Raw genomic sequence first — 15,498 nt, forward strand, 5'->3', positions numbered from 1 at the left:
CTGGTGTATTTCCTCTGATGTATAGAAGCAGTTCCGTGTTCCGGAAATGTCTGCACTGACAAGTTTGACAAATTATGATTTTTTTCACAATTTAAACTCATTTGTGTGTAGCCCTTTACACTCGTACCCTCAGGTTGAAAATGGCAGATTTGGCAGTGGCTGTGGCTGTGGGTATACAGTAACATGCTGTAAATGACGTCAGAACTCAGGCTCAGCACTTCACAGCTCTGTATGGGTTTTGACTGACAGCCGTTTTGAACTTGAGCACTGCACGCGACAAGAAGCTGACCCCATCCAACCTGCTAATTGGGCAACTTTTGCAAATGTTTTCTTGTCTGAGTGAGGGAAATGCAGTAAATTAAGAGGACTCGGTTTATTTAAATACCGCTTTGATGTCATACAAGCAAGACAAACAGCCATGAGTCCAAATGTGAACTTCACATTTCCATATGAAATAACTCATGTCATACCACAGGAGGTTGGTGGCACCTTAATTCAGGAGGACGGTCTCATGGTAATGGCTGGAGCAGAATTAATGGAATGGTATCAAATACATCAAACACATGGATGCCATTCCATTCACTCCATTCCAGCCATTATTATGAGCCGTCCTCCCCTCAGCAGCCTCCACTGTGTCATACACTATACAGTGCCAACGTTTATGTTCACTATATTTTATGGACAGTTACAAGATGACATGGCGTTATACCCTGGGTTGTTCTGAACAGAATGAGCTGATGTTTGTCTATTGTGAAGAACATMTTCTGCGGAACACGCACCTGAARGCACGCATTACTCTTTTCTATGCGCAACAAAATTATGTTTAGTTTCTCTGAATTGCCTTGTGAAAGCCTGACACTGTAAGGTCATATTTTGTAACTTAGCTAGTCATGTTGGCAATAGAACAAGCTTTCATATGATGCCCACCTGACCCAGATTGTCATTTATAATGGGGACGTTTATGGATTGCGTAAACAACAACAGTAATTGTGRGATGGCGGGGATGCAGGGCTGTGTTCCAAACAAAACAACTGCAGGGCTGTGTTCCAAGCAAAACAACTACAAGTGTGTTTGCTCTAGCTCCTCAACGCACAGCTAGGAGAGCTCAAAAAAACACCTTTTAGTTGAAGACTTATTTGAGTCATAGAAGTGCATAGGGGAATTACTTAGGATCTTTGCACATTTTGGAGAGGTGTGTGGCCACATGGAGACACCAGTTAGTCCTCTCTCTCAAACCCGTGTCATTTTGTTGCACCTACCCCACATTTTCCAGGAATATTATTAACATGTTACTCAATGTATTCAGAGTATTTTCAGATTTTGTTATCAACAAATGCGGCAAAAAAGTACAGTAAATGTGAAATGCACATCAAATCAGCAGTGTAATGTTAGGATTCAGTCTTGTTTCAGGTGAACTGTTCGTCTAATAATGGTCCTGTAACCTCCAAACTGTTCCCTTTCCATTACTACAATGCTTATTAATTTTCATACTTCTTCTGCAAGAAACATTTCAATTTAGCCCAATCCATATAGGCCAATTTCCAGGAGTGTAAAGGGTTAACCGTGACTAGCTAGATAAGTATGTTGCGAGGACTATTAAAATGAGAGCACATCAAATCAACCCTCAACTGTAGGTAAATGGGTTCATATCAATCTCACAACTCGGTTGACAGGGATGTAAAGTACCAGTCAAAAGTTTGGACCCACCTACTCATTCCAGGGTTTTTCTTTATTTTAACTTTTTTCTACATTGTAGAATAATAGTGAAGACATCAAAACTATGAAATAACACATATGGAATCATGTAGTAACTAAGTGTAGTAACTAAGTGTTAAACAAATCAAAATATATGTGATATTTGAGATTCTTCAAAGTAGCCACCCTGCCTTGATGACAGCTTTGCACACTCTTGGCATTCTCTCAACCAGCTTCATGAGATAGTCACCTGGAATGCATTTCAATTAACAGGTGTGCCCTGTTAAAAGTTAATTTGTGCATTTGAGCCAATCAGTTGTGTTGTGACAAGGTAGGGGTGGTATACAGAAGACAGCCCTATTTGGTAAAATACCAAGTCCCTATAATGGCAAGAACAGCTCAAATAAGCAAAGAGAAACGACAGTCATCATGACTTTAAGACATGAAGGTCAGTAAATGCGGAAAATTTGAAGAACTTTGAAAGTTTCAAGTGCAGTCACAAAAACCATCAAGCGCTATGATAAAACTGMCTCTCATGAAGACCGCCACATGAAAGGAAGACCCAGAGTTACCTCTGCTGCAGAGGATAATTTCATTAGAGTTACCAGCCTCAGAAAATGCAGCCCAAATAAATGCTTGACAGAGTTCAAGAAACAGACACATCTCAACATCAACTGTTCAGAGGAGACTGCGTGAATCAGACCTTCATTGCTGCAAGGAAACTGCTACTAAAGGACACCAATAAAAATAAGAGACTTGGTTGGGCCAATAAACACAAGCAATGGACATTAGACCGGTGGAAATCTGTCCTTTGGTCTGATGAGTCCAAATGTGAGATTTTTGGTGAAGCATGGAGGAGGAGGTGTGATGGTGTGGGGGTGCTTTGCTGGTGACACTGTCAGTGATTTATTTTGAATAAACAGCATTCTGTAGCGATACGCATCCCATATGGTTTGCGCTTAGTGGGACTATCATTTGTTTTTCAACATGACAATGACCCAAAACACACCTCCAGACTGTGTAAGGGCTATTTGACCAAGGAGAGTGATGGAGTGCTGCATCAGATAACCTGGCCTCCACAATCACCCGACCTCAACCCAATTGAGACGGTTTGGGATGAATTGGACCGCAGAGTGAAGGAAAGCAGGCAACAAGTGCTCAGCATATGTGGGAACTCCTTCAAGACTGTAGGAAAAGCATTCCTCATGAAGCTGGTTGAGAGAATGCCAAGAGTGTGCAAAGCTGTCATCAATCAAGTTTTTCTATCAAATGTATTTATAAAGCTCTTTTTACATCAGCTGATGTCACAAAGTGCTATACAGAAACCCAGCCTAATACTCCAAACAGCAACAATGCAGATGTAGAAGCAAAGAAAAACCAAAGGGTGGCTACTTTGAAGAATCTCAAATATAACATATTTTGATTTGTTTAACACTTTTTTGGTTACTACATGATTCCATATGTGTTATTTCATAGGTGTGATGTCTTCACTATTATTATACAATGTAGAAAATAGTAAAAATAAAGGAAAACCCTGGAATGAGTAGGTGTGTCCAAACTTTTGACTGGTACTCTAGTTCCAGAGTGTTACCTAACCTTGATGGATGGAGAGGAAATGACATCATCAATATGAGACACTAGAGAAAGTCGAGGTTTAAAGTAGTACTCTAATCTGTTTTCCCTCACATGGTAAACCCACACAGACTTGTCTTCAGGAGCTCCTGACACGTCCATTGTTCAGGTGAGCTCTGTTAACACCAACACTCTGGTCCTGTCTCCACTGTTTCAGCTCCATTGATTCCTCCCTGCAGTTTCCAAATGAGAACCAACAGGTTAAGACACAGAGTAATGAGGGGAAATAATCTGTGATTATGTTGTTTGACCATCATAGCTAAGGCCAAAAGGATAATTATGTTTGCCCATCATAGTTAAGGCCACAGGATGATTATGTGTGTCCATCATAGCTAAAACCACAAGGATGATTATGTTTGCCCATCATAGCTAAGGCCACGTGGATGATTATATTTGCCCGTCATAGCTAAGGCCTCGGGGACATTTGTGTTTTTCCGTCATAGCTAAGGCCACAGTGTCACGTGTGCTCCCTCTCCGGCCTCTAGGTCACCAGGCTGCTCGTTTTGGCGCACACCTGTCACCATTGTTACACGCACCTGCGCGTCTTCAGACTCACCTGGACTCCATCACCTCCTTGATTACCTGCCCTATATACAGTTGAAGTCGAAAGTTTACATACACCTTAGCCAAATACATTAAACTCAGTTTTTCACAATTCTTGACTTTTAATACTAGTAAAAATTCCCTGTCTTAGGTCAGTTAGGATCACCACTTTATTTTAAGAATTTTGAAATGTCCGAATAATAGTAGAGAGAATAATTTKTTTCAGCTTTTATTTCTTTCATCACATTCCCAGCGGGTCAGAAGTTTACATTTACTCAATTAGTATTTTGTAGCATTGCCTATKAATTGTTTAACTTGGGTCAAACATTTCAGGTAGCCTTCCACAAACTTCCCACAATAAGTTGGGTGAATTTTGGCCCATTCCTCCTGACAGAGCTGATGTAACTGAGTCAGGTTTGTAGACCTCCTTGCTCGCACACACTTTTTCAGTTCTGCCCACACATTTTCTATAGGATTGAGGTCAGGGCTTTGTGATGGCCATTCCAATACCTTGACTTCGTTGTCCTTAAGCCATTTTGCCACAACATTCGAAGTATGCTTGGGGTCATTGTCCATTTTGAAGACCCATTTGTAGGGTCTACCTACTTGTAGTTTTTCATGTTGTCTGTCTGTAATTTTTTGTAATGACTTGGTGCTGCCTATCTTGGCCAGGACGCTCTTGAAAAAGAGATTTTAAATCTCAATGAGCCCTTCCTGGTTAAATAAAGGTTAAATAAAAATAAATAAATAAAATTTGCGACCAAGCTTTCAAACTTCCTGACTGATGTCTTGAGATGTTGCTTCCACATCCACATAATTTCCCCTCCTAATGATGCCATCTGTTTTGTGAAGTGCACCAGTCCCTCCTGCAGCAAAACACCCCCACAACATGATGCTGCCACCCCCGGGCTTCATGGTCTGGTCCCGTGTGGCTCAGTTGGTAGAGCATGGCGCTTGCAACGCCAGGGTTGTGGGTTCATTCCCCACGGGGGGACCAGGATGAATATGTATGAACTTTCCAATTTGTAAGTCGCTCTGGATAAGAGTGTCTGCTAAATGACTTAAATGTAAATGTAAAATGTATTCTTCGGCTTGCAAGCCTCCCCCTTTTTCCTCCAAACATAACAATGGTCATTATGGCCAAACAGTCCTATTTTTGTTTCATCTGACCAGAGGACATTTTCCCAAAAAGTACAATCTTTGTCTCCATGTGCAGTTGCAAACCATAGTCTGGCTTTTTATATGGCAGTTTTGGAGCAGTGGCTTCTTCCTTGCTGAGTGGCCTTTCAGGTTATGTCGATATAGGACTCGTTTTACTGTGGATATAGATAGTTTTGTACCTGTTTTCTTTCCACCAGCATCTTCACAAGGTCCTTTGTTGTTGTTCTGGGATTGATTTGCACTTTTTGCACCAAAGTACYTTCATCTCTAGGAGAAAGAACGCGTTTCCTTCTTGATCGCTATGARGGCTGCGGGGTCCCATGGTGTTTATACTTGCGTACTATTGTTTGTACAGATGAACGTGGTACCTTCAGGCGTTTGGAAATTTCTCCCAAGAATGAACCAAACTTTTCTGAGGTCTTGGCTGATTTCTTTTGATTTTCCCATAATGTCAAGCAAAGAGGCACTGAGTTTGATGGTTGGCCTTGAAATACATCCACAGGTACACCTCCAATTGACTAAAATTATGTCAATTAGCCTATCAGAAGCTTCTAAAGCCATGACAACATTTTCTGGAATTTTCCAAGCTGTTAAAAGGCACTGTCAATTTAGTGTATGTATACCTCTGACCCACTGGAATTGTGATACAGTGAAATATAAGTTAAATAATCTGTCTGTAAACAATTATTGGAGAAATGTCTTGTGTCATGCACAAAGTAGATGCCTTAACCAACTTGCCAAAACTATAGTTTGTTTACAAGAAATATGTGGAGTGGTTGAAAAACAAGTTTTAATGACTCCAACCTAAGTGTATGTAAACTTCCGACATCAACTGTATGTCACTCCCTTTGGTTCCTTCCCCAGGCATCATTGGTTCTGTTCCAGTGTCATGTCTGTACATTGTTTGTGTTTTTTGTTTTGTATTTAGTTYCGTTTATTTATAAAAACACTCACTCCCTGAACTTGCTTCCCGACTCTCAGCGCACTCGTTACACACAGGGTCGTTCCGTGACAGCAGCTCATTTCTCCTCGGGTGGATGGACGTTGTTTTTCTGTCTGACTCACTTCGGTGGTGTGTTTTTWAAAAAGTCCATAGTAGGGATAATGGTGCTGTAGCGTGCTGGACTGATGAAGACCACATGTGTAAAAAAAATAAAACTACCTAAAGATAGAGGAGATCACACCAGAGTATCAACTYTCGTGGAGAATCGTCTCAGAAATATAACACTCTTACAAGAACTTGTGAATTCAATATAGGCTTTAATACAAAGTATATCATTAGCCTAGATGGTCCGCGGAACACACACCTTCCCAGAGCACTGGCTCTGTCTTTATACACACACAGCATATGAGTTCATCACATATGTTAATTAAATTACTTCCCTTAGGTCATCTGCCACCATTATCTTTCATTTCAGGCTTCCTGCTTGTTTACGCCCAATAACGCCTGTATCCGCTCTTGATTAGATTATAATGGTGACAGGACCCTCTCGTGTCCTAAAATRTATATATGTCTATCTTACCCTAAGCACTTATGGCCTTTACCCTAAGCACTTATGGCCTTTCCTCTATTTAATCTTCATAATGGTGTCCTGCTCTTTCCATAAATGCACTTTAAGTGTCACCTCCTCCTTTTTACCCTAAGCAGTTATGCACTTTAAAGCACGTATGGCTTCGGCCATTATACTATCTGTTATTTCTTGGTTTCCTGTTTTTACCAAAATGGCAAATGCACTCACGTGTTGCCTTCTCCTCTTGTAGTCTAATGTACACCTGTCTTTGCTCAATAGTGTCATCTCTGTCTCTATATGTCTAAGCACTTACTCCTACACAACACACTGGTCAATCACTGAGCAACATACCTTGTGTTACAGTTATTCTCATCCCCTCTCCACCCCTGACTGTAGAGTGGGAACAGATGTGTTGTTCTCTGCCAGAAACTGGATAAGGACCATTGYTAGATTCCATTCAAGGCACACATCCAATGGATCAGATGTTAATAGTGTGTGTATGAAATCTCTTTCTATCACTCTAGTGTGTGTGAGTGTGTGTGTGTGCACAAACTGTCAGCTCCCATTTTGCTATGACGTAGATTGTTGCAACACACATCTGCATGGTGATCATTTGTGTCTGTTAACTTCTCTAGGGTAGGGGGCAGTATTTTCACATCCGGATGAAAAGCATGCCCAGAGTAAACTGCCTGCTACTCAGGCCCAGATGCTAGGATATGCATATTATTAGTAGATTTTGATAGAAAACACTCTGAAGTTTCTAAAACTGTTTGAATGATGTCTGTGAGTATAACAGAACTCATATGGCAGGCAAAAACCTGAGACAAAATCCAACCAGGAAGTGGGAAATCTGAGGTTTGTAGTTTTTCAACTCTTTGCTTATCCAAGATACAGTGGAAATGGGGTCATATCGCACTTCCTAAGGCTTCCACTAGATGTCAACTGCCTTTGGAGCCTTGTTTGAGGCTTCTACTGTGAAGTGGGGGCGAATGAGAAGGGATTGAGTCAGAGGTCTGCCAGAGAGCCACAAGCTGACCATGCGTGTTCACGTGATAGTTAGCTTGCGTTCCATTGCATTTCTGAAGACAAAGGAATTCTCCGGTTTGAACATTATTGAAGATTTATGTTAAAAACATCCTAAAGATTGATTCTATACATCGTTTGACATGTTTCTACGGACTGTAACGGAACTTTTTGACTTTTTGTCCGCACCTAGTGATCGCGTGTCATGAATTTTGCTGGGGCTAAACGCGCCAACAAAAATGAGGTATTTGGACATGTATGTTTTGTATAAATATTATTAGTTAATATTTATATCCAAAAATCAGAGTTTACATTGGCGCGTTATGTTCAGTAGTTCCAAAACATCCGATGATTTTGCAGAGAGCCACATCAATTTACAGAAATACTCATAATAAACATTGCTAAAAGATACAACTGTTATGCATGGAATTTTAGATCCACTTCCCCTTAATGCAACCGCTGTGTCAGATTTCAAAAAAACTTTACGGAAAAAGCACACCATGCAATAATCTGAGTACAGCGCTCAGAGACCAACACAACCCAGATATCCGCCATCTTGTGGAGTCAACAGATGTCAGAAATAGCATTATAAATATTCACTTACCTTTGATGATCTTCATCAGAATGCACTCCCAGGAATCCCAGTTCCACAATAAATGTTTGTTTTGTTCGATGAAGTCCATCATTTATGTCCAAATACCTCCTTTTTCTTCGCGCGTTTAGCCCAGTAATCAAAATTCATGACTCGCGATCACTTGGTGCAGACGAAAAGTCTTCAATAATGTTCAAACCGGAGAATTCCTTTGTCTTCAGAAATGCAATGGAACGCAAGCTAACTCTCTCACGTGAACGCGCATGGTCAGCTCGTGGCTCTCTGACAGACCTCTGACTCATTCCCCTCTCATTCGCRCCCACTTCACAGTAGAAGCTTCAAACAAGGTTCTAAAGACTGTTGACATCTAGCGGAAGCCTTAGGAAGTGCAATATGATCCCATTTCCACTGTATCTTGGATAAGCAAAGAGTTGAAAAACTACAAACCTCAGATTTCCCACTTCCTGGTTGAATTTTTTCTCAGGTTTTTGCCTGCCATATGAGTTCTGTTATACTCACAGACATCATTCAAACAGTTTTAGAAACTTCAGAGTGTTTTCTATCAAAACCTACTAATAATATGCATATCCTAGCATCTGGACCTGAGTAGCAGGCAGTTTACTCTGGGCACGCTTTTCATCCGGACGTGAAAATACTGCCCCCTACCCAAGAGAGGTTAACCATGATGGTCAGTGACACCCAGCATTCTGTTCTCACACACATGCCTTCAGAAGACAAAACCTCCCAAAAACTTCAATCAAACAAGTTTAAAAAGTTTTACACTTTAAATTCCAATAACGCAGTAAGGCAGAAGTTTGAGGAGGGCTAGCCTCGGAAGCCCAGGCTTACTCACGTTAACGCTGAAYGCCTGTTAGAGGTTCTCTTCAGAAAGTAATCTCACATGGGTGGTGTTCGGTAGAATCTAGATGGAAACTAGGAACGCATTGCCACTTATCAAACCAATCAAATATTTTGCATGGGCGGAGTTCGAAGGAGACGTGCTTGTAAGAATMTTTTTGACTTTCAATAATCTAGCAGGCATAAGATACAACGGAATACGGCATAGGCTACTAAGACACGTAATTTCTTCTCAGAGCCAATGAGTAAGAGTGCTGAATGCCACTGTTCCCATTTAAACTCGAAATCCAAATGTGAAAWTTGCCAGACTTCCAATTCGCCAGTCTTCCAATAGAATAAGACAGGAGGTTGGCCACGCAAGATTAGGGGAGTGCTACAGAAGTCAGGGAATGCCATTTCTAATTGATCCAAAATGGCTGTTCATGTTGTTGTCACATTTCACATCGATTCCCTCTGTCTGTGCTTCAATGCATACATCCTCTTCGACAGGCATGCATGGCCGTCTCCAAGGGGACAACTGTTCTCTCTCGCCAGCTGCTTGAGAAGCCCTGCAGATGGTGAAACAACCTGTCCGTGCTCACTGTGAGCTCACTGGGAGCTCAGAGACGTACCACTGCTGTTAGTAGGCTCATACCTCACCTCAGCATGGGACCTAGCCAGGCTTGTCTCATCTACCAATACTTTGACAGAACCTCAAACAGACAGGGGGAATCAGTGTATCCCCATGCAGATTGTAAACTAACACCATGTAAGTGTACAACCTCGGTCCAGAGCTCCAAATGGATGCTTGATGGTTTTGGCACTTTGCCGAACACAGAGTAGAAACTGTGGGAGCGAGAGAGAAAAAATACAGAAAATGCTGTGAAATTCAAATCCTCCTCCTCCTCCTCCTCCTCCTGCCCCAGTAATGACACCCTGAGAAGAAAGTGAGGGAGAGAAGAGAGTAGAGAAAGAAAACTGTCATCTGCTTCCTTCCTAAGGCCCTCATTTATTTGATAACCCCCTCCTCCTTCTATCTACGCTCCCTTATCTGAACTCTCCAACTCCCTCCCCATCAAACTTAGGCCTGTAAGAAACCCAAATCTCCAGTAATTTCGGCTGCCGATAAAGCAAGGCAAGAGAGGATGGAGGGATATAAACGATTTGATTAGATAACTGATCTATTCAGTCATTATTCAGAGAGGAATTTTGTCCCTAATGAGATAAGGGCTTATGAATATGTATTGCGACGCCGGCAAGGCGATAAATGGAAATCAATGTGGGGCGGTGGGAGTTTTGTTTGGAGAAACTTTTCTCCTGGTGGTGGAGGAGTTCTCAAACAAGGCCACACACCTGTTGTTTTCTTTGGCTGGCAGTGACATCACAGGGTGGTGGCTTAGAATCAATTACCCAGAATTCCCCGGTGTGGATATTGGGTAAATAATGAAATCGTAGTTCTGAATTAGCGAGGATGAGCCTTGAGTCGTGTGTGTGCGTGTATGCGTGAGTGTGAGAGTCTGCAGATTGTGCAGCCTGGGCTATGCTGCTTGGGTGTTCATATCCGACCAAAACAAGGAGATTAAAAGATCTGGGAGACAGATTGGAGTCTAATTGGGACACTGTCCCTATCCCATCCTTAGAAACACAAAAAATTTGCCTCTAAGTTTTGATTAAAGGAAATATTTTTMGGGGGAAGGGAACAAAGAAAAGACTAAAGCGAGGATGAGCTTGGTGAGGTTTTGCTGAACTTGAAAGAACAAGAGATCATCCTGAATTGTTGTGCTGCTGGAACTTGAATTAGGTTCAGCGATTTAGAATCAGTTTATTCCTCATAAGACTGTAACCTGACATACAATGTTCTATTKATTTCTCTTCTGGAGTATGTTCCTTGGAATTATCCCGCAGTAAAGTAAATTTAAACATGTTGTACCAAAGCTGGCGTGACGAGGCAAGAGGTCAGGGGCACAATGGAAAGCTGTTGAAACATTGCATTTGAGATGTTATCTTTGAATCGAGAATGGTACCCAAAGCAGGGTTACATAGACTCAAGGTCTCAAGCAGAAAGGATTTGTTCTGTGGTCCTTGAAGTTCTCTTTTGAACCCATTGACTCTCTGTAGAAGGCGGGGCTGTCACATATTCACTTGCATACAGTATCAATTCACCAACTCTCAAGTGGAGTGGAAAAACAGAAATTAGAATGGAGTAGAACAGAGTGGGATAACCTTGCAGTTGCTTGTCAGCATATGAAAGATGGTGCCACTAAATGCAATTAGTATGAAATACATGCCAAGGTTATTTATTCCCCTTAATATCAAACAAGCTATCTGGCTGTTTATTAGAGCTAATTTAGCTGGGGTATGGAGGGAAATATGTTGAATAGGTATTTTCATAAAGTAACACACTATGACACTCTTGGATTGATGGAAGATGGAGGTAGGTGTGGAGTACTGTAAGGTTGAGGATGGAGGTAGGTGTGAAGTAAGGTTGAGGATGGAGGTAGGTGTGGAGTACTGTAAGGTTGAGGATGGAGGTAGGTGTGGAGTAAGGTTGAGGATGGAGGTAGGTGTTGAGTAAGGTTGAGGATGGAGGTAGGTGTTGAGTAAAGTTGAGGATGGAGGTAGGTGTGGAGTACTGTYAGGTTGAGTAAGGAGGGTGTGATGGAGTTGAAGATTGTGGGAACTGAACTCATGGAGGTGGAGTTTTTTCCCTTTTCCCCACTGTGTGTGGATGGTTTTTGACAGTGTGGCACCTGGCAGCTGCTTTTGACTCTTTTGGATTTAGATGCTTTCTCCCTAATTTCCTCTGTGTTCTTAGACAGGTGTGTAGAAGGAGCCTGCCAAATGACTGGCTTTAAGTGCTGTTTATATTCAATCTGCAGACGCTTCTTCTGTTTCAGGAGATGAGATGGAGATGGGGATGCGGTTACCTTGTCCAGCTTATCTGCTATTCCCTGATTTTGCCCTATCTCGCTTTTAGCTGAATAGTCTCGAGTGACAGTGAGACGAATAGGAGGCGTCATTTGATTGTAACACCGATTTTAATTTAATCGGGTAAAAATTAACTTCTAGTTGGTCCCAATCCCGGATCRGGGAGCACCCTCATCAGTAAAAAAGCTGACTAGCATAGCCTAGCATAGCGCCACAAGTAAATACTAGCATCTAAATATCATGAAATCACAAGTCCAAGACACCAGATGAAAGATACACATCTTTTGAATCCAGCCATCATTTCTGATTTTTAAATGTTTTACAGGGAAGACACAATATGTATTTCTATTAGCTAACCACGATAGCAAAAGACACAACTTTTTTTCCCCACCATTTTTTTACTGCATAGGTAGCTATCACAAATTCGACCAAATAAAGATATAAATAGTCACTAACCAAGAAACAACTTCATCAGATGGCAGTCTGATAACATATTTATTGTATAGCATATGTTTTGTTCGAAAAATTTGCATATTTCAGGTATAAATCATAGTTTTACATTGCAGCCACCATCACAACTCTCACCAAAGCAACTAGAATAACTACAGAGAGCAACGTGAATTACCTTAATTCTCATCATAAAACATTTATGGAAAATACACAGCGTACAGCAAATAAAAGACAAAGATCTTGTGAATCCAGCCAATATTTCAGATTTTTTAAGTGTTTTACAGCGAAAACACAATTTAGCATTATATTTGCTTACTACAATAGCCAACCACACAGCAGCATTGATTCATGCACGTTAGCGATAGCGAATAAACCAGCAAAAGATATTACATTTTTCACTAACCTTCTCAAAACTTCATCAGATGACAGTCCTATAACATCATATTACACAATACATATATTGTTTGTTCGAAAATGTGCATATTTAGCGGCACAAATCGTGGTTATACAATGAGAATAGTAGCCAAGCTGCCAACAAAATGTCGGGAGAAATCTTGGGAGAGGCACCTAATCTAATCAATAACTAATCATAAACTTGACTAAAAAATACAGGTTGGACAGCAAATGAAAGATACATTAGTTCTTAATGCAACCGCTGTGTTAGATTTTTAAAATTAACGTTACTACGACATACAGCGTGCGTTAAAGCGAGACCGCACCGAAATTAATGGCGGAATAGTAGTGTAACATTTTTCAACAGAACCACGGATTAACATCATAAATAGTTCTTACTATTTGATGAGCTTCCATCAGAATCTTGTGCAAGTTGTTCTTTGTCCAGAAGAATCGTTGCTCGGTTGTAGATTGTCGTCTTCAACTTTGGAATTAGCAGCAAACATTAGCCATGTGACGAAGACGTGTCCAACTCACTATAACGCAGCACAAATGAAATACCGAAAATCGCAATATACTGATATAAACTGATATAACTCGGTTTAAAATAACTACATTATGATGTTTTTAACACCTATATCGAATAAAATCAGAGCCGGATATATCTAAAGCCTATAACGAGAGCTTTTCAGAATGCAATCCTGAGGTCTGTCTTGCGTCATGATGAACGTTGAAAAAAGACGGGCACCACCCGTTTCCAAGAGCTTTTATACGGCCTCAAACTACCCAAGACACTCCATTCCAATTCTCACTGCTTACTGACATCTAGGGGAAGGCGTATGCAGTGCATGTCGACCCATAGATTACATGGACATTTATTAAACTGACCCTGAACAGAGCCCCCGATTTGAGATTTTTCAGTCCTGACAGGAAGTTTGCTGCAAAATGAGTTTCGTGTTTTACTCACAGATATAATTCAAACGGTTTTAGAAACTAGAGAGTGTTTCTATCCAATAGTAATAATAATATGCATATTGGTACGCAGCAGAATTGAGTACGAGGCAGTTTAATTTGGAACGAATTTTACAAAGTGGAAACACGCCCACCTATTGAGAAAAGGTTTTTAAACTTTAGGTAATTATTCGATACATAGCAATGTACATCACATTAATGATATCACATCACTTCCACCCCCGTCTCAAGCCTTTCCAAGCCACATCCATTAATCACACGTACGGCAGTTCATGCGTGATGGGGTTACCTCAATGGCTGTTATTAAAACCAATGATATTCATCATAATGCCAATTTTTGACTTTTTCCATTAGCTTTGTTTAGTGTCTCTGCCCACTCTGCTCGTCTTCTACCAAGCTGTCTCCCTTGGGTGAGGATAGCATCAGGCGTCCTGACAGGCAATCCACGCTTCCTCTAGGCTAGCTAGCTGTACACGTGACAGTAGCAATGAGTCTCTGTAAAGCTGCTGGACACTGGCCTGCCTCGCTGTCTCCTGCCCTCTCGCTTCTCATCTGGTTTCGTCTAATTAAAACACGACGCTGGATGTGGAACACAGATTAATGCAGATGAAGACAGGACACATGTACATTATACATTACAACACCCAGATGTTTGAGTGTACAAGGTGGGCATTTGACAGCCAATTAGTGCACAAGTGAAACACACACTCCACACGTGTCATGGCCACCACACGGCCCCCAGGTGGGTTCACCACAGATGAGGAATGCACCACCACACACAACACACACACCAACACACACACCACACCACACCACACACACACACCACACATCACAATCACACACACACACACACACACACACACACACAACACACACACACACACAACACACACAACCACACACCCACTCACTCACCTTCCTCACTCACTCACTCACCTCACTCACTCACTCACTCACTCACTCAACCTTCACTCACTCACTCACTCACTTACGCACCACCACACTCGCACCACATACTTACACCCACCCACAAAAACAATTCTTTGCCTCCCAGGCTTAGAGGCTATTTGTGAAAACTCCCCCTTCTCATCTATGCTAAATAGATATTAAGCAAAGAAATGCAATGTGCCACAGAGAACTAGGGTTGCAGAGTTATCTTCTCAACAAGCCACTGTTTCTTACCAGCTAAGGGAAGAAGAGGGAACGTCTGGTCATGAGAAGTAGAGTTGAGGAGAGAGGCAGTCAGGAATGTAAAAGAAGATAATGGAAGTTTGTTTGTAAACCAAAAATGAAGCCATTCACGTTCTAACATGCCAAAGTCAAAACTGGATAACTGCTTTCAAGCAGTTACAGTGAAACCAATGGACCCTCCCATTACGAGAGGAACACAATATTTGGCCATTGTTCTCCCCCTGACCCTGCCGACCTGAGAGGCAATATTTAAACGCCTTGAACCAATTTCATGGCTGATCTCCCCAGTCTGAGGGCCCACGACAGGCCAATTCCTTCCCAGCTGAGAAGCCTGGCCTCTAGGGTCCGGGGCCTCTGACAGTGGGCTCACGTCCACCACGTAATGTCCCTATTTAACAGGTCAAGAGCAAATTGAAATGGACCTTAGGGAGAAGCCTAATCTAGCATTAACAAGCCGGTAACGGCGTCATAAATATTCATAAGTGTCCTTGTGAATTGAGAAGTGCATCTGTATTATAACTGTGAGATCAGATCTCCTCCTCCTTACCTTTGATCAAAGGATGAAAA

This window comes from Salvelinus sp. IW2-2015, unplaced genomic scaffold (genome assembly GCF_002910315.2).
Source record: "Salvelinus sp. IW2-2015 unplaced genomic scaffold, ASM291031v2 Un_scaffold2497, whole genome shotgun sequence".
Lineage (NCBI taxonomy): Eukaryota > Metazoa > Chordata > Actinopteri > Salmoniformes > Salmonidae > Salvelinus > Salvelinus sp. IW2-2015.